This window comes from Podarcis liolepis (genome assembly GCF_965112155.1).
Source record: "Podarcis liolepis genome assembly, chromosome: 10".
NCBI classification, from domain to species: domain Eukaryota; kingdom Metazoa; phylum Chordata; class Lepidosauria; order Squamata; family Lacertidae; genus Podarcis; species Podarcis liolepis.
In genome coordinates, this window is record NC_139562.1 from 53,359,052 (window position 1) to 53,384,051 (window position 25,000).

Sequence of the window (25,000 nt, forward strand, 5' to 3'; positions counted from 1 at the left end):
TTGATGCAAATGCAGATTGCATATTGTTATGTAAAATATGTTTTTTTAATTATGTTCCCTCCCCTTTCAGACCGGTTTCCCCCCTCCCCTGTGGTGAATACATGTTGTTAGAATAAGTCTTGTACGGTCTTAATCTTCGTTGTGTGCTATTTTTTATAGTCTTAAGTTATAATGACAAAAAAGTAGGAACCAAACATAAAAAGGTCTAGTAAAGCCAAAAATTAATTTCATATTGATTTAAAGTAATCTAGGTGAGTTTTTACACTGAAAGCAAAGATTATAGCAATTGTAGTCCATGGTATTTATTTTCAGTCAAACCAAAGTTACATATGATTCTGCCTCTGTTTATACGGGATACTAACACTAACAATACACTCCCTTTGGAAGACTTGCACAGGCCAAATTGTTGGAATGCTCTTTCTTTCTTTCTCTCTCTCTCTCTCTCTCTCTCTCTCTCTCTCTCTTTCTCTCCTTTCTCTTTTGACAACTCCAAACCCAAAAATACGACAATACATTAATGGTGTAGTTAAAAATAGCATAGTCTGATGTTTGCTTGAATCCTAGAAACTTTACGTGTTGCTTTTCATGTGCTGTGCCAAGTCTTGATAATACTTTCCCCCCCAACCAAGGGACCTCATAACCTGATTATGGTTATTGCTTTACAAACAGTTTTTTCCACAGAAGGTGACTGCTGGAGCTTAGCATAGGTACCAGTTCCATGTGATGGGCCTGGGTCTTGCAAACTAAGCTCATTGTGTTCTTTGCTGAAATCAGCAAATAGACTTAAAGAAAAACGCAGTCATCTATCACGCCAAATAAAAGGACAAAATGGCTTTCGAAAGGGTTTTCCCACTTACCCAAAAGGCTTTCTGAAAGCTTCTACCTCTGCAAAAGAAAACAAAAAAACAAACAAAAAGAAATTAGAACAATTATGGCAGATTGCATGAATTGTGAGAGAAAGTCACAGTAACTGCTACTTTTCATTATGTTTGTCTTTGGGTCATGATAACAGAAGGTTTATAGTAATTACATCAAAAGAAAGATTTACCATGTGAATGATGGGGTTGTTGTTTTTCCAGTCACCTAGGATCCCTAATGTGGGGATGACCTGAAAGGAACTAATGTTTCTTTCAAGCGTATGTTCAAAAGACTTTGATGGACTGGAAGTAAATGTGATAATTGGACCATCAAGGTGGTGGCCTAAGACTACAATGCTAAAGTATGCATACCTCAGTTACAAACCTTTTTGAAAGGAAGTCTCAGCCACAGAATGCATATACCTGTAGAGTTTTGCATGGGTTTTATATAAATACAATTTAATGAAAAAAATAGCTGCTTGCACATTATACCAGAAAAACCTCCAAAACTGCAATTGCTTTGAAAAATAGACTTTAGGTTTTTTGGAGTTTTCTGAGATGCTTGGTCTGTATTTTGATAATTGTGCATATTATGTAAAAATGTTGGTGGACCCATAAATGACCAGACTTTTTCTAAGAAAAATGTTGCTTTAATGCATTTCATGAATTTTTACTCTGATATCATTGCTTGCTAGTAATAGCAAACCTGCTTTTTCTGCATCTGCTTTGCGTAGCTATTGTAAGGCTTTGAACTAATGTATGTATTTATTGCTTGAACTTCTGTGCATACCTTATAAAGCATAATGTCTGACAATTTAAATGGCTCATGTATTCTTGCTTCTATCATAAGCTGATAATGGGGACTATGATCTTTTGTATACAGCAAATTTTAACTGTAGCACAAACATTTGTTTATGTATTGGTGGAATATACCTGTTTTATTTATCTTTTTTGAGGTAAACTAATTTTTGATACTTTTCATTACTGTGTACTGTGTTCATACCTTGAATTCTCTGACGTTAGAAGTCATGGTTGAGAATTGTAACAGCTGTTGTTCGTTCTGTATTCATGGCTCTCACTGCTGAATAAAATAAAGGACCAAACCTAGGATTTGAAAGAAAACTGTCTACCTCTAACACCAGGGAGTTATCAGATTTTATTTTACATAGTTTTAGTCTACAAAGACACAATTGCTTAAACCTAGTGGGCTTAAGGCTTATATTCTGTGTGGTTGAATTCATGGCACAGTTGTACTGTTTGAAAATCAATTAAAATTTCATGTGAATGTTACAAGCATTAGGTAGAATTACCACTAACTGGGTTTTCTTTGGATAACTCAGAGATGGGGAAGTGATCATCAGCATTCTGTGTCTACAGCTGCTTAACTTCATAAGAATGCATTTCTTTGTGATTAGGGAATCGAAGCATAGCCAGCTAGGAACAGAGCAACTGAGCTATACTTTAAAAGATAAACCAGGGTGGACTTTAATGTCCCCGGTCAGAATCAGTCGCAAGCTCCCATAGTCTGTTTTACTCAGATTCCTCAAATTGGGCATTCACATTTTGGAGAATTTACTTCAGGATTTAGACTACACATTCCAATACTAGTGTACATTTTTGGAAAGCTAGTGTTATTACTGCTTATAAAGCACACTTTCACCCTTGTTACTTCAAGAGTTCAAATCGGAATGGGTTTTGTCCATAAAAATCAGGCATATTTAACAAACAAACAAAAGATGTAAATTTTACTATAGTATTAATGTAAACAGTGTTTTCACTGCTGCTGGATGTAAAAAATGTAAATGAAACCATTTCATTCACTTGCTTAAGTTTCTGGTGTATAAATAAAATGTCTAATTCTTTTTGACCCATTTATAACCCACAAGGTTTTATTTTTTAATTTTTTTTCTCCTTGGAAGTTCATTCTTCCACCCTGCGAGCTCATCAGTTCCTATGTGTTTATTTAGGAGTTATGTAATATTTGACAGATTTGTTACAGAGGTGTTTGTAGGTACCCCAAGGGCTCTGAAAGCAAGACTAACAGACAAGTTAGCAGAAAACCTATCTGCTTTATTAATACTACATGGGGCTTTTTAGGCTCATATTTACTCCTTTCCCTGATGTACACATAACATGCTCTGCCTTGCCTATTAAAAGGATGCAATGTGGGGAAATGCTCACCATTCAGCTTCTTGTATGCTTTTTATTCCGAGAGCAGTAGTCACAAAACCAGTTGGTCCTTTCTCTTACAAAATTTTCAGGTATCCACATTTTCAGTATAACTAAAAATTGAAAGTCTGAAGGTGAGAAACATGGGCTTGCGAAATCTCAAGTTATACAGGTATACTTTGTCAGGAAGCCATGATTGGCTCCAGTTCCCTGATAAATGTAGTAGCAAACCAAGGCTTGACTCTTGAGTAAAGTCTGCAATGACCCAAAGATATAAATATTGGCTGCAATGCAGAAGACTGCTAATGGAACTTCTTGTCTGCACAATATGCTTGTTTCCACATGTGGAACAGATTTTCTCTTGCACAAAGTACACAGAGGAGCTGCTTGTAAGAAGCAAAATAGCTGCACTAGAGCAGGATTTCTGGATCATGGCCACCACCTGTGCTTAATCTCCCACATATATGTTGTGTGACCATGACAATGATTTCTTTCTTGGACCAAGTTGTGTGTTGTTCCTAAGTTGACTTTGTTTTTGTTTTATGGCATATCTATAGGGTATGCTGCCCTAGCCAGCTAAACTCTAAATACAAGTAGTGATTGTGATGACAGGGAAATAAGGAGGCAAGCCACAAAAGCTTGGTGAACTGGTCCACATTTATTTATGGTAGCACCAACTGATCCACAGTGGGGGGAGCAAGGGGCAGGATCTAACTGTAAAAAAGCAGTAGGTGAGCCAAGCCTGCCAAGCTTGAGGTGTAGCATATCCACAAGCTCTTCTCTTAATCCACACACTTTCAGGTGAGTAGAGAGGCCCTTCTTTTCCAGCCCCACAACTCCAGGCAGCTGTTATAGGTTGGTCCCAGGTGCCAGCAAATCCCATAGCCCTGAGGGCAAGTATCGGGACTACACCCTTCACCCCTAAGAGTGATCAACAAACACTATAACCACCTGATAACTCCCTGCACCACCCTGCCAGTGTGGCATTCAACCTATTTAAGGGCTACCCCTGCTAACTACACCCATCATCAAATCAGTGGTGGGGGTGGGGGTGGGATCCTGCCAGCAAGGCCCATCAGTGAAGAAGCCAAAAATTCCTAGTCTCAAAAAGCAATCTGCCAACGCAGGTGGGTTGGAAGCTTGCAGAACGAAGGGGCCACAGAGCAGGTGGGGCAGACTTACAATAGCCCACATGCACCTTCCCCCCACAATTTTGGCACAGCATGCAATCACAACTCCAAGTCTCCCTGTCCCCTATGGCTGATGCTGCTTTAGGTGCAATGGCAGTGGGATTCTTGGGATCGGCATTGGTGTGGGTGAAGATGGAGGCCTTGTATGCATTTCAATCTCTGTCCCATATCAGAATGCTTTTAAACCCTTGAAATTTAAGATGTGGGGCACGAACCAGTGAGTGGTTTCTTTCTACCATAAGTGCACAGAGCTGTGATTAATTTATTACATTTAGAAGTGTTATCATCACTGTACAAAGAGAACAGGGAAGCTTCCACTGAGGTGCTGGCATTCTGACCGGAAAGTGAATCTGTTGGACCAGAAATAATTTTGTGGGGACAGCATGCTGAGGACACAGTGCTGCTCAGCCTGAGAGAAGATAAATGCAGGGCATGAGACACCTCAGGGGTGGGTCCCAGCCATCCAGAAAAGAGAGTGAGTGTTTGTATGCGAAACAGAGGAGGAGAGTGAACAAGCAGAGATGCAGGTAGTGAACAGGTAAAACCAAGTGAAGGTAACCAGAGATGGTAGGAAGATACTGAAGGAATAAGAGAAAAGGCCTACAACTGAATAAAAGAGGGTGGCAAACAGTACCAAGGTGGGAGGAAAGGTGATAAGAGAGGTTGGATGTTTGTAAAGTTGGTGGCAGGTTAAGTGCTAGGAGTATAAACACCAAGATTAAGCCTGCTGATGAGAAGAGCCAAAACCTTGCAAGGATTGTGGCTCACCAAGTGGTTATGAACATAAGAGACGTGCTGGAGCTCTGAAGGCACTTGGGACCTCAAGGATGTGAGGTAGGAAAATAAGGTATTCATCAGGTTAGTGTCCAGTATTTTTATTGCATCCATCCCAAGAAAGCACTATTGGACTGCAATCTCCCAACTTTAATAAAAACACATTTGCCTATGGTCTATTGTCTCCCCGCAATAGTTATGGATATAGATACAAATCCTCCACAAGCAACTACTAAATCCTTGAGAGTCATTTCCAAGTCTCAGTCTGAAATAGAAATCAATTTCCTTGTCAAAAAGATTCAATAATAATCTTTGCATAAAACGATGGACCCATAGCCCTGTTCAGCTGAAGTGCTTCCATTTAAAGTGAATTAGTCCCACTGATTTTAATGGGATTAATCAGATGAAATTGAAGCAGTGTGGTTAGCTGGAATCTGGTGGCTTTCAGAACTTGGCACAAGCAATTAATGACCTAGATGAGTGACCTAACATAGTGAGCAGGAAATAAATACAGAAGGAAAACTTCTTGTTTGGAGGTACTGAAACAACAACCTCGAGAAAATGTGTTTCTGGGCTGTTGTTGTTTTCCAAATGGGATTTAAGCAAATAACAACAATTTCAGATTGCATAATTGAAGCAGGCTTGGTACTGATGTGCCACATCCTCACTACTTCTCCAGTAAGAGGAATAATAGGGAAAGACGCTAGAAAGTGTGGGATTGCAACTGCTTGACCTGATATCACATAACTTACAGACAAGCAAATCTGAATAAATGCTCAACAAATAGCTGGTGCTATATAACCTCCCTGAAAACTTTGTGCAAACAAATCAAGTGCTGTAGTGTTGATGAAGTAGCCATTCATTAGACAGTAATTAGTGCTTCACAAACACTTGTTTGTAAGACTACTTTCTGTTTAAATGCTCTCCCCGCCGATTATCTTTGCACATCACATCTCCGTTCTGTTTATAACATCTGCAACAGCACTGTGCACAAGTTGACTAAGTAGAGTGTCTTGAAGGGTCAGCTCACACTGTCAATTTTGTCTCCACACTCCTCTTTTACGTACCCCTGTCACTGCATTGATACAGATGGAACATGTAAATGATGAACTGAGATCTCTGCAGATGCAGCCTCTGTTTCTGAGCAGCAGCTCTTGCATCATAGGGACACATCTGTTTTTAAGCTGCCACAAGCACAGCACTTGTCCCTGGGAAACAGAACTTGTATTGGAAAAGAGCCTGGCTCATTCTTTTGAAAAAGATGTCCTAGGGAGGAAAGGATTGCACTGAAACAAAGTACACAGTGTGAACCAGCCCTTAGTCTATGGCTTATTTTAATTTCTTGAAGAGTATCCGATGCCAAAAATAAGAAACCTCTGCTTGTAAACACTGCCAGTGGGTATCACTCCACGGATAAGTGTCTAAACTTTGACCTGCAGAGTATATACAGGCTGCCGTTGCAAAGCAGTAGCTGGTTACAGACATATTGCGCTCACATTCCACGTGCTCATTGCAGGGAACTGCTGGTCCAAGGCGCAACAGGGCAAGCACTTGCCATCAGAATGCATCCAGAATGGGCATGTGTTGTGTCACGTGGCAAATTAAACCATATTGTTAGAGCAATTGTCAACTATTTGGAAACCTCATAATTTAATTCAGAATAAAGGGAAGGTGGAAGGGGTGAGCTACAAAAGAAAGTATTAATGGCTTGTCTATATGAAAAAAATTGTTACAGAGAGACATGCCAATGTTCTGGTGATACTAGACATAGGGAAAATACTCTACAATACATGACTAACATATATTCCTTTTTTCTGCGCAGCCCCACCTCAAACCCTTATATATGCCTCTCAAAATGTTCAAGTCAACAAACATTCCTCTCCCTGTATAGTTCATTCTCAACTCAGTAACTGAGTGCATGTTTTAGAGCAAGGTTTACAGATAAGGGACTACAACTGGAAAGCAGTCAAGAGCTAGGAAGCTATTCAGGCTGGCTATCAAACTTCTACCAACTTGACTTGCAGAACGGGTGTTAGGCCACAGTAGATGTAAGTAGCTCATAACAAGATGCAGGATCAGCCCGAAGCAAAGGATCAGTGAATCAGCAGCAAGCAACGCACCACATACATTCGCCAGTTACACCTTAAAGTTTCAAATGCCAACAATGTGTGAATGATTGGTCAGCTGTTGGCTGATGCTGGGCACTGAAGTCTGCATTTCCTCAGGTGCATGGCCAGTTGTTGGCACCTCCACAGGTAACCCCAACTGCAGGTTCTTCCTAGAAATATCTCTTGCACTCAGGCCAGCATAGAATTTCAAGAGGGGGAGGTGAATAGATATGCTGGATGATGAATAGATTTACAGAGAGAGATGATTCAAATCTAGTGAAATCAGATGATGAAGAAGAAGAGTTTGGATTTGATACCCCGCCTTTCACTCCCTTTAAGGAGTCTCAAAGCGGCTAACATTCTCCTTTCCCTTCCTCCCCCACAACAAACACTCTGTGAGGTGAGTGGGGCTGAGAGACTTCAAAGAAGTGTGACTGGCCCAAGGTCACCCAGCAGCTGCATGTGGAGGAGCGGAGACGCGAACCCGGTTCCCCAGATTACGAGACTACCGCTCTTAACCACTACACCACACTGGCTCTCACAGATTAGCTCACATAGCCAACATGGTGGTCTCTAAATGTTGTTGGACCCAGGTCAGCATGCTTAATGGTTCAGGCTGACTGGAATTATAATCCAACAACATTTGAAGGGCACCATGTTGCTACCCAGGGCTGGACTAGATGAAAGACATTATATCAAAAATTGCTTTCTAAACAAAAAATGAAGGTTGTATTTTCGCTGTGTTGCCAGAAAGTGTGAACTGGGTCTTTCATATACCTTTCACTACCAAGGAAGGGGGAATGCAGGACCCAGAAATGGGAAGAAAATCTTTGCAGCCCTTGTCTATGAAGAATGGTAAACAGAGGTACCAAGTAAAAAAATTCCTTCCAGTAGCACCTTAAAGACCAACTAAGTTAGTTCTTGGTATGAGCTTTCGTGTGCATGCACACTTCTTCAGATACCATGCACACGAAAGCTCATACCAAGAACTAACTTAGTTGGTCTTTAAGGTGCTACTGGAAGGAATTTTTTTATTTTGACTATGCCAGACCAACACGGCTACCTATCTGTAAGAGGTACCAAGTGTTATGGTGGTAGACGGAACACACTTCCCTGCCCTAAAAGCAAATGTGCTGGAATTCTGCCAGTGCCTGTTCAGATATTTATTACCACACTTCAGAAAATACATAAATCTGTTTTACTCCAAGAAGTACAACTGAATCAACAACAACATGAAAGCCTTCTCACATGACTACTTGAAGTATCAAGAATTAAACTTCCCGTATCAAAACTTGCCTCCAGATGGCAACTCCTGGCACATCTGAAATAATGACCCGTTTGTCAATAACCAATATGTAATTGCTAAATCATTCTATCAAGCTGGTATACATATCAAAGTGACTTTGAAATTCTAGGGAGTCAACTAGATGTCGTTAATGAAGGAAAAGCATAAACTAAAGACTTTAATAAGTAGAAGGAATTAGAAGAATATGGAAAGTATCAGCACCAAGTGTCTCAAATTTCCAGTGCCACTTCCAGAACAACTAGCGTGGGTGGGCACAATGGAGGAATCTTTTTGCCCAACGTAGAGCTCAAACTCACGACCCCGATTAAGAGTCTCATGCATGTTTTTCTTTGTTTCTGCAGGAAGATTTAGGACAGAAAAAAGCAGTGATGGCCACCAACTTGGATAGCTTTTAAAAAGGATTAGGAAAATTCATAGAGTATAAGGCTATCAGTGGCCATGTTGTGTCTCCAGTAATGCTTCTGAATGCCAGTTTCTGGAAATGGCAGCAGGGGAATGTTCTCTTGGGCTTCAGTCCTGCCTGCAGATCTCCTACAGGCTGTTGGCCACTGTGAGTGCAGGAGGCTGGATTAGATGGGCCAAGGGCCTGATCCAGCAGAGCTCTTCTTATTTTTTTATCTGTTCTGTGGCTATCTCTGTGAAACCATCTTATTACTCCCATCATATATAGCTACACCCATCATATATAGTTCTACTATGACGCATTTGCAAATCTTACTGCCTTTAACATCTTGACTGAAATACAGATGCTGTGAGATTTCATATCCTGTCTGCGTTAATTTTAATTCCACAGTAATTCCACATTAATGCAACTGTTTGTACCGAGAGTATTCAACTGCAAGTCAGTGTACTGTTTGTGCTGCAGATGTATCCTCCTGAGGACCTGTTCTAGTGTCTCTGATATTTGATTAATCTCACTTTTTATATATTACAAGACAAGCAATTTTTTCCCTGATAATATGATTTTTAGGGATTACCAAAGTATTATATCAACACATGAGTCAACACTGTAGCCCAATACCTGGGTGTAATTAAGCTGGATGAAGCTGTTTACAGACAAGACTTTCCTGGGCCCTCAAAATGGGCAGGGTGCTTATTAAATGAATCAAAAAGAAGGAAGCAATAGATTTAATAAGTGGGGCCTGCAGCACAATGCTGGTGAGGAGCACTCCTGCTCCATGTCTGCCTCCAGGATACCCCATTGCATTCCCCCTAACACCCTTTTCTTGCATATATATATACATCCCAGTCTGTTAATATTCCAAATACATTAGGATGGACTAATCAATAAATTTCACTTCCTCTGTTTCTCATTTTTCCAATCTTCAGTTTGTCCCATTTCTGCATTAATTTACATTTTAAAAAAAGACCACAAACACTTAGGAATATTCACCAGAATTTTAGGGAGCATTTCTCTTAGGTAAAATGGCATACAAAAAAAATGCATTAAAATTTTTACAACTTCCCCCAAATATAATGCATTGTTATATGTAATTTTCACTAAAATATATTTTTATGCAAGTTTTAGCCTAATATACACATGTTGGGCATGTTTTTTGGTTGGATAACAAAACTGCAAAATCCTGATAAGTGCAAATTTCAAGAGATAGCTACATTTAGGTTCACATGCAAGTGGAATTGAATTTCTTTCCCATTTCTGGTCCTCAGTGGACTGTTTTGGTGGTTCCCTCCATCCTTCCCCAAATACCTTCTGTAGTTCTGCAATCTGAGGGGCTCCCCCAAGCCTGCTGACCTCTCTTTCATGAATGGGTGGCACCATTTGGGCTACATAAAGTTCCACCCTCACCTCTGAACTTGGGAAAGAGAGGGAATGAAAATATAATATTGTATCTAGAGATGAGCTGCCTCTTGTCCAGTGTCTGTGTGAAGCAGTGTGGAGGCATCAGGTCTCTAAGGTAAAGGGAGGGCAGAAGAGGAAGAAATAGTAAGTGGCACCTTGAGACAAATGTGGACATTAAGACCTAGTTAATTAAATGGGCTGAGGCCGAGTTCATCAAGTGGAAGAAATTTCATTTATAAGGAAGCTGAAAAAGTCACATCTATTTTGTGATGGCTATTTCTCTCTTCCTAAGGACATGTCAGAGAAAATGAAATTTTGAGGAAGAAAATACTGACTCTGGAGCAAGGAACTGATGACATACCGGTTGGAAGAAAAGAGATTGAAGTTTCTTTGAAGGAGGTATTCAACACATCTGAGCTTTTTCTCAATGCAACAAGAGGGACTGGCTGCATCATTTACAGCAGGGCTGGGAACAGCGTCCCCCTCCAGATGTTGTTAGGGTTCAGCTCCCACCAGCCCTAACTAGCATGGTGAATGGGCTGGGATAACAAAAATTTGGAGAGCCACACATTCTTCATTCCTGCTCTAGCAAAAATGCAGAGGGATGCGGGACCAACCCAAGACATTTTGCCTCACAAAACAACAGAACTGCATGATCCAAGAGGTGTACCCAAGGGATTTATTACAATATCGCTGAGGTGCCTCTTCAGTCTTGTATGGTTTGGGGTAATATGTGCACTCAGCTTCAGCATCCTCGACTGTGACCAGTGCAAGAAACATTGAATTTCTTGCATTTAGACCAAAGCCCATGTGATTGTGCATTCATACATGGGTGGGCTGTACTCGCAATTGTGTGAGCAAGGCCTACTCATAAACAAATGTGCCTGGACTTTGAGGCCTTCTTCAGAGGCCCTTCTGTAGGTGCCCTCACTGAGTGAGGTTTGACAGATAGCTATGGGAGGGATTTTTTTGGTGGTGGCATTTTGGCTATGGGATGCACTCCCCATAGATGCTCACTTGGTACCATTTCAGAACCAGACTAAGACCTTTTCATTTTCCCAAGTTTTGTAATCCGTTTTTAGCTTTAAACAGCTTTGACTCTCTGTGGCCTCTGCTTTTATGTTGCACTATGCTTTTGTTATTTGTTATATTGTTATTGAGTTTTAAATTGCTTTATTTCTTGTTCTGAGCTGCCCTGAGACCTGTGTCATAGGCTGACCTATGAATACTGTTAACGAAGAAATAAATAAAGCAATACACATGTAATGCCCAGCTCACACAAAAAGGATGCCCAGTACTGTATATGCTGAAGTCCAAGGTTTCTTCCTACAGCACACCATGGTGCAAAGCATAGATAACGAGGCTGTGTGTGAACCAGCCCTGAGCCACCCATGCCAGTGGAACTGTATTCATAGCTGTCAACTTACAGATTTGAAAATAAGGGACCAGCAGCCTTGAAAATAAGGGACCTGCAGCCTCACCTGTTCCAGGCACTCCAGTCTTCCTGTCCTCCTGCAGTCTGGTCAAACTCATGCTGGTAGCTTCGAGAACACTGTCCAACCAACTTTGTAACCAGAAGTTCAACTGAATAGAATCTGAATCACATGCATCACAAGGCCTATGCAGCCTCAACTTAAGATGGCTCCCCGGCCTGGCTTTGCACTGCAAAGTTTGCAGCAGCACGTGCAACAAAATGGCGTCCAGCATTCAAAAACCCCCTCAGCTTGCATTAACTAGCCACACACAAGGCATGCAAGCTCCACCCCCCAGTCGTTCTTAGACTTCTTATTGGGTGAGCAACACAGCCAAGCAACACAGTTGGAGCCTCCCTCCTCCCTGGCTGGCAGGGAGGGAGGGAGGGAGAGGAGCTGCTTCCTTTGAAATTTAAGGGACATCATTTAAGGGAAATCTATCAATAAGGGACAGCAGCGGGACAATAAGGGACACTTGACAGCTATGGCTGTATTTTCCAGTTAATATTCTTTAGCACTAGTCTGATGCATAGCTAATACATCTCCAACATTTCATTGACTACAGTAGAGAAGAGTTCTACTGTATCCAATGCACTCTTTCCATTAGAGAAAGGATTTACACTTGCATAGCAGAATTCCCGCTGCAAACCCCTTGCAAGTTCCCCCACACCCTCCCTAAATCTGCCCTGGAAGGTTGGAAGAGCCCCCACAACAAATTTAGGGGGTATATGGGATAAAATTTCTGTTGCACAAATGTGAATCCTTTTTTCCCCCCCCTAATCGAACAGGTTACTTTAGCCCTTGTTTGAATACAACCCAATTTTGAATTGAATTTTGAATCTCTGACAACACCTGCTCCTTCTAGTGTTTAATTTCTAAAATCAGAGGCCTGGAATGCCTCCTCGGTAGCACCTACTTCCTGATCACAGCTGCTTGGGGTCATTCATTGGTAAAAGAAATGCATTCTGTGTACGGTGGTACCTCGGTTTAAGAACAGTCTGGTTTAAGAACGATTTGGTTTACAAACTCCGCAAAACCAGAAATAGTGCCTTGGTTTGAGAACTTTGCCCCGGTCTAAGAACGGAACCCAAATGGTGGAAGGGCACAAGCAGCAGGAGGCCTCATTAGGGAAAGCGTGCCTCGGTTTAATATAATAATCTTCATTGCGGTCCAACGACCCATAACATGGATTCAGAATAAAATACAGATTCCTATAGACAACCCCCCAGGGAAGGGAGACCGAAGTGTTATTTGTTTAGTCATGGGTATGTTGATCTTTGATTCATATGACTACTGAAATAAACTTTGCCACGGCCACTGTGATATCATTGGACTTGTCAAAGATATTTGGTATAGTAGGCTTCAGTTTGACCCAGCCAATTTGCCAATAGTGATTTAATCAATAGTTCTCTAGCTTGATCATATTGTCCGCAATGCCAATAACATATGCCTCGTGTAGTCGATGTCCTGAGAACACACACAGATCCTATTTTGATAAGGGATACCTCTCAGTCTGCCATTTAACACTTCTGATGGGAATACATTTAATCTGGCTTTGGTGAAAAGATGTCAATATGTTGGTACAGACAAATCTTAGAAAAGATATGCAGGTGTCTGAAAATCGAACCCATGGTGAATTCCTACTGCTAATGGGCCACAGATAACATGAGATTGAGATCGGAGACGACTATGTGATATGTCCCAGAGCCTTTGCGTCAGAGATTCAAGGGCGGTATCATAGCCCAAATGGTACAGAAGAGAAGGTGGCATACCAATCGAAGTGGCTTTTCTAACCATAATTTTCATCAATGAACTGGTAAACTCCTCGTTGTTTAGGTATGGAAGTAACCCCTTCCCTAGGCCAAAGACTGAGATCTTGAGCCAGTATCTCAGGGCCGCCCACCATGCTTTAGTTGATAGAGGACATTCCTCTGTTTCTAAAAATAGTATTGCATTTGGAACACAATTTGGAACTTGTAGGAAGGACAGGAGAAACTTTTCCTGGAAGCCATTGAACCTGGAGAATGAGCCATTGAACCAGACGTTTGCACCTCGGTTTAAGAATGGTTTTTGGTTTAAGAAAGGACTTCCAGAACGGATTAAGTTCGTAAAGCGAGGTACCACTGTATCTCAGAACCACTGTTTTCTTGAGTACTCATGCACATGGTTCAGGTCTAGGTTCTTGTATTGACTAGAAATTTAGGCCTAAGTATGATCATCCACACCACCAATTGTGCCCTAATATTCTGGGACAAGGGCTGCTCCACAGTTTGGGAATTGGTGAATGGATCAAAAACTATTGCCATGGTTTTTCTCCCGTATAGCAATTTTTCCTACCCAGATGCATTTTGTACTTAATATTTTGCTAATCTTTCACTTATGGTGCGGGCCATGCTGTTTACAGTCAACAATCTGGGCCATAAGAGGAGTGAAGATATGGCAGTGTAAGTGGTACATATTCTTAGTGCATGTTCAAGAGTACCATGTAGGATTTATGCACTGGAAATAGCATGTTAACTAACCAAGCAGAAAGAGTATGATGTCTGATCACATAGCCATCAGAGTTTCATTTGTCTTCACCAAAGTGCTCCTAGACTATCTGTCCAATCATCACCTGCGACCGACTAATGCAGGAATTAGTCTTTCCCGTAACTTAACAGCTTTGAGACTCTCGGAGGCTCCTTTTAGTGCTTAATAGCAAAGATGGGTTTGGTCTATGAAACCATTTGTCAGCAGAGAATTGGCAAGTTGCAGAAAAGCTGGTAAATGCAAACTCTCTCTTTTCGCTTAGAAAAACATAAATTGATTACTATTATTCTTTTTTTAACAAGTGAATGCCTACTGACAAAGCGAGCTGAAAGCTGTCAGCCTGGGACCAAGAGGTATTCAGTGGAAGTTTTGCTATTCCCTGGGATATATTGCTCTTGTTTTCTAACCATTTACCATCTGCCGTTTGTTAAGATCTATTAATTCCTTTTATAATGGCCTGTCAAGCCCTAAATGCCTTGGGCCCTCAGTACCTACTCTATACACACATGAACTATCATGATCATCCTTAAGATTTTTAAAATGCCATGCGTGTGCTAAGTTTGAAAGATGGGGCAGGGGATGGACAGTGGCCACTACTGTCAGGGTAATTCATAAAATATTGTAGGGGAGAAAATGTTCTTTCCAATGTATGTAGATCATGTGTGTCTGTTTCATAGGATGTACACCTTATGTGTATGTGTGCGAGTGTGTTTCTCTTTTACAGGATATACACAATGGGAAGACAACAGTTTTCCTAGTGCGCACATGGCAAACAAATTATTTCCTAGTAAACCAGGCACAAATAAGATAATTACTTGGGAAAGGTTTATAGCTCAGTGGTAGGACATCTGCTTTGCCTGCAGAAGGTCCCAGTAACCAATCCCCAGAATCTGCAGATCAGGCATGGAGAGATCCTTGTCCAAAACCCTGGAGAGCTGCTGCCAGTCAATGTAAACAGTTTTGAGTTAGATGGACTAATGGTCTGGGTCAGTATAACGAGGCTTCTCCTATGTTCTTATGGTTTACTACCAACTGAATCTTTTGAATTAAGGTGCTGGAGAAGACTCTTGAGAGTCCCATGGACTGCAAGAAGATCCAACCTATCCATTCCGAAGGAAATCAGCCCTGAGTGCTCACTGGAAGGACAGATCCTGAAGCTGAGGCTCCAATACTTTGGCCACCTCGTGAGAAGAGAAGACTCCCTGGAAAAGACCCTGATGATGGGAAAGATGGAGGGCACAAGGAGAAGAGGACGACAGAGGACAAGATGATTGGAGAGTGTTCTCGAAGCTACCAGCATGAGTTTGACCAAACTGCTGGAGGCAGTGGAAGACAGGAGTGCCTGGCGTGCTCTGGTCCATGGGGTCACGAAGAGTCGGACACGACTAAACGACTAAACAACAACAACAAAACCAACGGAATCTCCTTTTCAATCTGATCAATGCAACTTGAAAGATTCCACACACACCCCAGTGCAATTCTGTGCAAGCTTGCTCAGAAGTAAGCCCCACTGAGTTCAATGGGACATACTTTCAGGTAACGGTGTATAGCATTACTGATGCAGATGCACATCATGGACTTTGAAATGATCACTTTCGCTCCAGTCCAGGCACACTACCTTTCTTGCAGACTTCCTTCCACACCCTTTCGGTACTTGTAAACCTCACGGCACGAGGGAATGCTAATTCTTTTTAATCCAATTCTTTCTCTCCCCCCCCACCTCCCCGGTAATCTTAGCACTTTAAATATACCCTGATGCTATCAGTTAATTTGCCCAATATTTTTCTTTGACAATAAGATGGCTATGTCATTTCTTTTTCATTGAATATTTCAGCATATTCTAAATATTTAATATTTGGAAAAAATTGATGATACCACGAACTTACAGATGGAAAGTGGGTTACAGGTAACAATTACTGTTACAGGGGTGGCCGATATAAATGGAGGAATGCCAAAAAGCCAGGCAAAATTCAAGCCTTATTGTTCGTGAATGTGGTCTGGGGTGGCAGTTTCTTGATACCACCTCTACAACAATGTGTCTCAGTTGTTTTCAAATCTGTACTACAGTTAGACTGATAGTCTTAATATTTAAAACACACAGTGGCTAGAAGCCAAAGAAACCATTAGTGGAAAGGAACTGGTAGGACCTCCCCTAGCTCCTTCCTGGAGGGGCCCCACAGGCATACGAGGGGGAGGAGGTGAATATCAGATAGCAGCCATGCTCTCCAATCACCAATCCATGCCCCATGCCCGGAAAACCCCACATAGTTCCTGTAACCAATAAATTTCAACCAACTGGCCTGATTTCAAACCATTTCTGGTCCATCATTTGTTCCACTCCTGGGGGAGGAACGCCTTTGCATATGATGCACAACTAGATCCTTTCAAAGGGGCAGTATATTTTGAGTAGTTTAAATATGAGTTTTCCGTTGTCCCCATTTTGCTCTAGGCTGTATTTATCATCTACCAGAAAGCCCATATTCATATAAATTGATTGTGCCATGGCTGAGGTCTGTGCCCCACTGTGGTAGTTGACATTAGTTCAAACAGCCTTGTAGACATAGCCTTCAAAGCTGTTTTTGCTATTGCCTTCAAAACCCAGCGCTCTCTTAATCTGCTCTTTATTCCACAGAGAAGAGATCTTGTTTCCCCCACCTTTTTGAATAACTACAATCTCTGCGTCTCTGCAGTACTTCACTTGCCCTCAGCTGCACCTTCCGCATTTTTATTTTATCTTTCCTTTATAATAAGGTGAACAGGAGTGTGCCAAGCTCCTGATACTATCTCATTACTCCGTACATACAGAGTATTAATTTCCTTAGCCTGTTTATATATCATAGAATATTGATTGCCTTATGCATACACCACACCTAATTACTAAAGATTTCCCCATAATCTAGAGATTGGCTCTTCCTAAACATTTCCTATAATTTATTTCCTAAAGGGTGTTCTTTCCAGCATTTCTTTGTGGCATCACTGAAAGCAAATTCGTTTGGCAAGAGACATTTCTGTTGCAGAAATTCTCTATGTTCATAGAATCATAGAATTCTAGAGTTGGAAGAGACCCTAGTCCAACCCCTTGCAATGTAAGAATTCTGTCCACAGCTGTTCCTGGGTGGGTTTGAACCACCAACCTTCTGGTTAACAGCCAGGCAAACTGACCCATTGCACCACAGGAGTGTTGACGTCAACTAACGGCAGGATCCATGCCTCACAACAACCCTGCAAGCACAGCTGTACATTTAACAACCCCCCCCCCTTAACACCAAAACCAGCCATGAATCAGAGGCGGATTGAGTCACACTGGGTGTGGAGCCCAAGGGGTGCCGCAGGGGATGCCACAACTGTGATTTTGAATGGGGTGGAAGAGGTGGGGCACCGAATTTTGGCACTGCACAGGGCACCACTGAAATTTGAGACCCCAAGGTCTGCCACTGCACGAATGTCCATGTATAAAGCTGATAACCCAAAGCCATGGATACGAGGAAACTAGCCAAGTTTTTTGCCCCAGGTGAAGCCTCCAGAGGGGTGCCATTGAGGCTCCCAGGCTGTGTGTATGTGTGTGCCAAACTGGGTCTTTGACCTGGGTGAAACAAAGCCTAGTTTTGCCCTTGGATAACCATAAAAAAACTATGCATTTTTGTCTCGCATGAGATAGGTTGCTTATCGTTTGAGCAAGGCCCTATTTAGTTGCTGAAGTTGTCTTAGGGAAACAGCAAAATATAAGTAGGATGATCCATTGTGAACATTTGATTTCCATAGCGCAGTCTTTATTGCTCCCTTTAGTTTCTTGATATTTCTTTCTGAAGCATGTGTGTGTGTGTTCATTCATTCTGAGTTCTTATATAGAAAAAAAATCCACCTTCCTTTTGGTTGTCAGAAGCATTATATCCTCTCTCTTTGCTTCACCCATATTTTAAAATAATGTGATGTTAAAAAACTTCATATAAGTTGTCTACGGGGGCCCTTGGTGGGTACATCTTCATAGAGCATCAGATGGGGAAGGTTTTGTTTCTAAAATACAAAGTTATACAAGGTCAAAGGGGTCACAGACAGAACCTTTCTCTCACTTCCTATAGGGATTATAAAGTCACAAGACCAGATGCCAAAAGTTCAAGCAGCAATTTATGATGGAATTCACAGCAAAATGTCTCTACACCTGTCATTTAAGCATGACTGCTAAAACAGTGGCCTGGTGGGAATTGCTACCAAAACGCAGAGTTAGATGTTTTGGCACTAGGTGGGCGCAGAAATTACATTTTTCCACGTAAGTAACCCGAGGCAGTAAAAGGAATGAAGCCGGCATGTGCAATGAGCCTCAGACTGGGGATGCAGCACACGCGCCTGGTCACTTCCACTCATTATATTTTTAAATGTGTAAAGCAGGGATGGGGAACCATTGGCCCTGCAGATGCTTTTGGGTTACAACTCCCATCAGCCCCAGCCAGCATGGCCAATGACCGAGGAAGATGGGAGTTGCAGTCCAGTAACATCTGCAGGGCCAGTGGTTCCCCATCCCTGGTGTAGAAAGCATTAAATGTACACAGAAATTTGCAATGCATTTTCCCATGTGTTAGCTGAGGGTTGGGATTCTCAGTCTGGATGCAAGGAGGCTAATGCACAGTTCTCAAGGGAGCTCTCTGGATAAAATGGGGGGGGGGCTGCAGCTCCATGGTGGTGTGCTGATCCTTCCTCTGCCTGTTAGGTGAGGAACAAGGGTTTTGTCTCTAGTGAGAAATGCATTTTGGGGAGGGCATCAGAGCCATGAGATTTGCATGCACAAGGTCCAAGGTGGAATTCCTGAATCTCTAATAAAAGACTTATCTTGAGTAGCACGGCTGAGACAGACTTAAAACTTTGGAGAGCTGCTGCCAATCAGAGCAGAAAGTGTTTGCTAGATGGACCTTTGGCCAAAGGGCACACACCTACATGGAGCAGGGGGAGGTTCTAAAGAACCCAGGTGAGAAGCCCACTCAGAAGTCTGTACAGTGGTACCTTGGGTTAAGTACGGTACTTAATTCGTTCCGGAGGTCCGTTCTTAACCTGAAACTGTTCTGAACCTGAAGCACCACTTTAGCTAATGGGGCCTCCTGCTGCCGCCGCGCCGCCGGAGCACGATTTCTGTTCTCATCCTGAAGCAAAGTTCTTAACTTGAAGCACTATTTCTGGGTTAGCGGAGTCTGTAACCTGAAGCGTCTGTAACCCAAGGTACCACTGTGTAAGTGTCTGAGAACAGGCAGAGGAGGAGACAGCACAAGCCAGAGTTCCTGGAGTGCTAAGCAGAGTATTGAAATGGGTATGAGATGGGAAGTGATTGCTTAGTGAAAGTGACTTCGAAGCAACATTAGGCAGGGTAAAGAGCCACAGAAGTATGGGACCCTAGGGCCTTCTTCTGGTGTATCTTCTGATTTGCCTGTGCAGGGTGCAGGTGGGGTGCACACAAGAAAAGCATTTCCCACCATGCACTGTTTCCTACTACAAAAACCCTCTATGTAGCTCTATGGTTGGCCACAGTAGTATTTTCTCTGGTCAGATGCACTGTCGGCCAATCACATTCAACACACTTTCCCAGATAGTGATACACTATCATGCATTTGGACAGTTCATAGTAATGGGTCTGTGTGATGAAGGCACAGCAAAACAAACAAATAAAAATTCAAACAGAGTAAGAAAGTGAGAGGAATCCAGAGAAAACGTCTGCCTGGTCCTGTGCAGTTGAAAGGGTGAATTTAAAGTTTTATTTTAAATTTTTGCCACTGTTATTGTAAGCTGCTCAGAGGAGTTTGTTACTGAGTGGCATATAAACACGGTTGAATTGCTAGCAAGGAGTGTGGTCTGGGGTGAGGATGTGGCCTGGAGAGATTCCTGAGTGCCAGAGAGAGGGGCCTTCAGGTCTGTGGTTCCCCACTACTTTTTCAACTACATATGCTAAGGATTGAACCTGGCATCCACCTGCACACAAAGCACACACTCTTATCACTCAGTTATGTCCCCCCCACAGCACTTTGAATCCTGGTCTGGGAAAAGTCTATAAATAACATAACCAACATTAATATGCTCAGCCCCGAAGTATAAGCTCTGTTGCTCCTTCTCTCCAAAATTTTGGGAACACAAGAGTTTTGTGATATGGTAAAATAAATCCTATATAGAAAATAACTGCTTTAAATATAGTCTTTTTACCATTATAATTCCTTCTAGTAAAGTAAATTCAGTGTTGAACATAAATGGATCATATATCATCATCATTTAAGCTGATTTTATTAGTTCAGTGTGAAATGTTAATTGCTCACATTACTGACAAAATGATGCTTGCAGAAATTACAAATTCATATTTTACACTTTGCAAATTAACAGGAAATAGAATTTCACCGCGAAAATGAAGCAACGATTAGTTTTAGAAATATGTTGCCCCATCTCTCTCTCTCTCTCTCTCTCTCTCTCTCTCTCTCTCTCTCTGTCCCTCACTCACACACACACAAATATTTTGTACAACTAATTTGAATCATTACTCCTAGAAATCTGGCAGCCTATCTAGGTGAACGATAGGCCAATCCACAGAACGCTCAGTTCTTGTCATGCAACCCTTTCAGATCAATGTGTTTTTGTTACAACTTAGAGAACCAGACTGCAAGAAGCCATCCCTCAATCCTATTTTGAAAAGCCACTTTAAGCCCTTAGGATCCTAATTCCCATTAACTTTTCACATTGGATTTATGTACTTCAAATTGTGCCTTTGATGCTTAAAACATTACTGTAACTGGCAGGACACCGAGGAAGGGAAAGGGGATCCTGGTGAGGGGTGGAGCCACAATTGGCACACACCAGGAAAAGCTGACGATGGGGAAGAGGAAAGGGAGGCTGTGGGGGCGGTAGGAAGTACTCACAGGACATCAGAGGACGTCAAAGGGGTAGCTGACACTTCACAGGAGCCAGGGGAAGTAGACACACCACCAAAACCAGAGGTGGTCCTGTCCCTGCGACCACGGCAGCCTCTGAGACATCAGAAGCAGCAGGAAATGCACTCCAGGAGACCAAGGCAGGCAAGAGAAAATAGCCCACTTTGCTAGTTGACCAGGTGAACATCATTAGACTCGTTAGGTCTGGGAGGAGGTGTGTGGCCACTCAGCTTGATTAAGCTCAGGGCAGGTGAGGATCACATGCTTCATCAAGTGTTGGAGGAAAGCAAGGCAAAGACTCTGTCTGCTCAACTTTCACAGTAAATGGACCACGGCAAGAGGATGGAGGTGTAAGCTTTGACAGCATTGATAGTGTATTTGGCAACTGCAGAGATTGGTTCATCTAAAATTATAACTTTCCTAGTACTCTAGACTGGTTGAAATCCTATGTATCTCTACCTTTCAGTAAGCTTCAATGAATGCAGTCAGACTTCTGAATAAAATACACATAGAATCCTGCTATGAATACGCACAGAACCCAGTCCACACATGAAATACAACTACCAACGCTGCATTTTAACTTTTGAATATTTTGCTATAAATGCTGCCATTTCCAAATGGGCCACACGGCAATAATGCTGAAAAGGAATTTCATCTTGCCGTCATCTTTCCCACTGAACACAGTGGGGCATGCTTACAAGTAAACATGCACAGAGATGCACTGCAAAGAGAACATATGCAAAAATGCAATGGGTTTTGCCCAATTTTGGGACCTACTGTTCACATTAAATCCAGCCAGAATGCTGTTACATTGTGGTATCTATGTATTCTGACTTGTTCATCAAAATCAGGTGGTGATGCATGATCTTGTTTTATTTACCTACACCATAATAGCTATAAAAACTTTGTGCACACCCAGCACCTCTACATTGCTGTTCTGAGCAGAAGGCACAGAATGTTAGCATGAGGCTTGGAGGATGATATGTATTCATATGGGAGGGAGGAAAGATATTGGACCACTATTCAGATCTGATGGTATTAGGTTGATTGTTAACAATGTCTAAGGTGTTTTGTTATTAATGTTGCTCTGTTAAGTTTCTGATTTTACAAATCTCTTAATTTATGTGAAATTTTAGTGATGGAATTTTTATGATGGTGGCGTTTTATTGCATTCTTCATTTAAAAACTTTTGATTGTGAATCACTTTGGGAGGACATTTAGTACAGTAGTACCTCGGGTTAAGAACTTAATTTGTTCTGGAGGTCCGTTCTTAACCTGAAACTGTTCTTAACCTGAAGCACCACTTTAGCTAATGGGGCCTCCCGCTGCCGCTGCGCCGCCACCGCACAATTTCTGTTCTCATTCTGAAGCAAAGTTCTTAACCCGAGGTACTATTTCTGGGTTAGTGGAGTCTGTAACCTGAAGCGTCTGTAGCCTGAAGTGTCTGTAACCCGAAGTACCACTGTATTTCAAAGTGGCATGAACATTATTATATTTATCAATAATAATCTATCAAAGTTTAAGTCTGTGTAAATGCTTTTCTCCCCATTATTCTTTGTTGGCCTTACTTCTCATTCATTTTTTCTTCTGGCTGTTTTGTTACCCTGGATCAGGGGTAATGAATGTGATGCCCTACAGACTATTGGACTCCAGCTCCCATCATCCCTGAATACTGGCAATGGTGGCTGGAGCTGATGGGAGTTGTAGTACAACAGCAGCTGACTACCCTGGCTGTACACTGATGTTGCTAGAGAAATCATTATTATTACATAAAGTGCCCAACAAACATTCAGTTTCATCCAGGTATTCTGTAACAACATGATGCTATCTATCTATATACATATCTATATGGACGTGCAGGCTTCTTTCTGCCTGTGCCACTGTTCTAACTGTCCCTGCTGTGGCCAAACACATTTTGGCAGTTCCGATATTTTAGTTATCTGCAGGTGATGTCTTTCGCAGATCCTCTGCACTCTGGCATATAAAGCTTAGTATGAACCTTGGGGCGTCAGCTTCATGATACTGTTTAGCCCTCTCCAGGCAGTAGCTGACTGAATCCTGTACTAATAGGGTGTTCCTTCTATGTTAACGACTCTGTTAATGGTGACCCATTACACTGTAATATGCACCTATCTATCTTACACCTATCACCACAGTATCTAGTATTTCAGGATGTAATATATCAAATGCATTGTAAAATAGAGTGCCACAGCTGGCTGCATACAAACGGAGTAAATTAATTTTCTACTCTTCCAAGGATAATGCCTTTCTTTCTTTCTTTCTTTCTTTCTTTCTTTCTTATGAGGTTTAATATAATCTGTTGTGAAAGTTCTCTTGCCACCATGTTGCCTTGTCCAAACCATGCCCATATCTTCTGAATTCTCCAGCCTGGTGTGACATCGCAGTGAGTGCAAAACATGTCAGACTCATTCTGAAATTAGGAAACAAGCTGCTCTGGAGGAGGTGACATTTTTCCACTTTGCAGATTTCATATGGCTTTTAACTTTCTCCAGAAACATCAGGCACTTCACATACTATCTGTAGCATCAGTGCAGACTGTTGAGTTTTGAGAGTGGGGTGGGCAGCTTTCCTAGGTGCAATGCTTGAAACTGTGAGGTGGCATAGAATGAGTCAGGAAGAAGATTGTCAGGTGCAGGTATGCTAAATGTGAAATCAACACCTGTGATTTTGTTTTCCTCCATCATTTTTATCATGCAAACCTCCTGTCGTTTTGTTTAAACAAGATTTTGCATGGGATAGCAACTAATAAGACACAAAGATGGACTTCTTATCCCCTGCAATGCCTCTTTCATTGCTAACCTCCATTTAAGATACTGACAATGCCTTATGTTTAATTATAATAACGAGATCAGAGTTTCTCTAATTTAGGTCTCCAGCTGGTTTTGGACTACAATTCCCATCATCCCTGATCACTAGTTCTGCTAGCTAGGGATGATGGGAGTTGTAGTCCAACAGCTGGAGACCCAAGTTTGGGACACTATATGCTGAAAGTCAACTTCCATTCAAGTTAGTGTGAAAACAAACAGGCATTGACTTTGGATGTACAGTGAATTTTATCCCTAAAAACATGTAAAATAGGCCAAGGTATAAGTCCTGGTAGTGACAAAAAAATTGCCTTTGTTTTGCTTGTACACTGATCTTTGCTATGAACTAGTCACAAAATTTTGCAACTTTTTCTTTCCCTTTTCCCCATACAATCTGATTTTGGCATTGCATTAAATAACTAGTAGTGAAATCCTATGAATGCCTACTCAGAAGTAAGTCCCACTGAGTTCAGTGGGGCTTACATCCAGATAAATGATTATAGGGTTATAGCCTTAGTGTTCTTCTTCATATATAAAACTTTTCCTACTTATGATAATTTTTCAGGCATTTTTTAAAAGTGAGATTATTATTTTTAAGTCGAACGGTATGGTCAACAAATTGCTCATGATTCAGATAAACATTCTGAGAATGCAGCATAATTGGAACTGAACTGCAATGATATCATGGAGCAATACTGGTTAGTACAACTCTGGTTATTATTATTAGGAGTGACTATGGATGGTTGCAAATAGTTTTCGGAAGATAATTTGCTTATAAAAAGGCACTGGTTTGGAGGACGGAGTAATGTATCTCTAACATCTAAACTCCTGGCAGCCAAGATTGTATCTTACACCCTGTGCTGGTACCACAAGCCTTACATCATGATTTGTCATTCAGTCATCTTATCTTATAAGACCCCTGCCTCAGAGCCTGATTCTCTGTCATAGCCAGGGCTGGCCCTACCGTTAGGCAGAGTGAGGGGACTACTTCAGGTGGCAGATGCAGTTCCTCCTGAGCCATTCCACTCTGTTGGAGGAAAGAGTTATGTGAACCACACAGTCTGCCCTGAACC

The 25,000-nt window shown here is 41.8% G+C and overlaps 1 protein-coding gene and 1 long non-coding RNA gene across 27 annotated transcripts in view; one reads left to right on the forward strand and one right to left on the reverse strand.

Moving 5' to 3' along the window:
- The window catches only part of FOXP2 (forkhead box P2), a 361,843-nt gene extending 359,111 nt beyond the window's left edge, over positions 1–2,732 (forward strand). For all 26 annotated transcript variants that reach the window (XR_014516587.1, XR_014516588.1, XR_014516590.1 and 23 more), the window contains one exon: positions 1–2,732. This exon is cut by the window's left edge and continues 1,307 nt beyond it. The gene's annotated coding sequence lies outside the window, so the exon portion shown is untranslated.
- Positions 415–25,000, reverse strand: part of LOC310687978 — a 118,282-nt gene continuing 93,696 nt past the window's right edge. Inside the window, exon 3 of the long non-coding RNA XR_014516704.1 lies at positions 415–3,139. This is a non-coding gene — a long non-coding RNA (uncharacterized lncRNA). The remainder of the gene's footprint in view (positions 3,140–25,000) is intronic.